Here is a 456-nt window from a genome sequence, read left to right as displayed (position 1 = left end):
AGGAGAAAAAGAATTTTATAGATAAGATACAATAAACAACCTTGAGACTGAGAAATGAAGAGCCCTGACTCCTTCTTCAAGCGCCAGGCTGGGAAAAGAGACTTTCAAACTCTTCTCGGGGTCACTGTGACAAGCTAGAGATCCCGACATTCGAGATGCTCTAAAATGGACGAGGAAACCCCACAATGCGGACGAGTGTCCAGTGCCGCTGTAATTAATGAAGCCCCGTCTATGCTGCAATCAATGAACCATTCTCTCGGTAATTAATGAACCATTCACTCGGTAATTAATGAACCATTCTCTCGGTAATTAATGAACCATTCTCTCGGTAATTGCCGGTGCCGCGGCCCGGCCGGGTCCCCTCAGAGCGGCACCTCCGCCCCGCCAGGGGGCGCTCGCGGCGCGCCCTTCCCACCCTGGGCGCTCCAAGATGGCGGCAGCGGGGCCGTGGCCGGG

This window comes from Geospiza fortis, unplaced genomic scaffold (assembly GCF_000277835.1).
Source record: "Geospiza fortis unplaced genomic scaffold, GeoFor_1.0 scaffold114, whole genome shotgun sequence".
Classification (NCBI taxonomy): Eukaryota; Metazoa; Chordata; class Aves; order Passeriformes; family Thraupidae; genus Geospiza; species Geospiza fortis.
Note: the sequence above shows the minus strand (reverse complement) of the source record.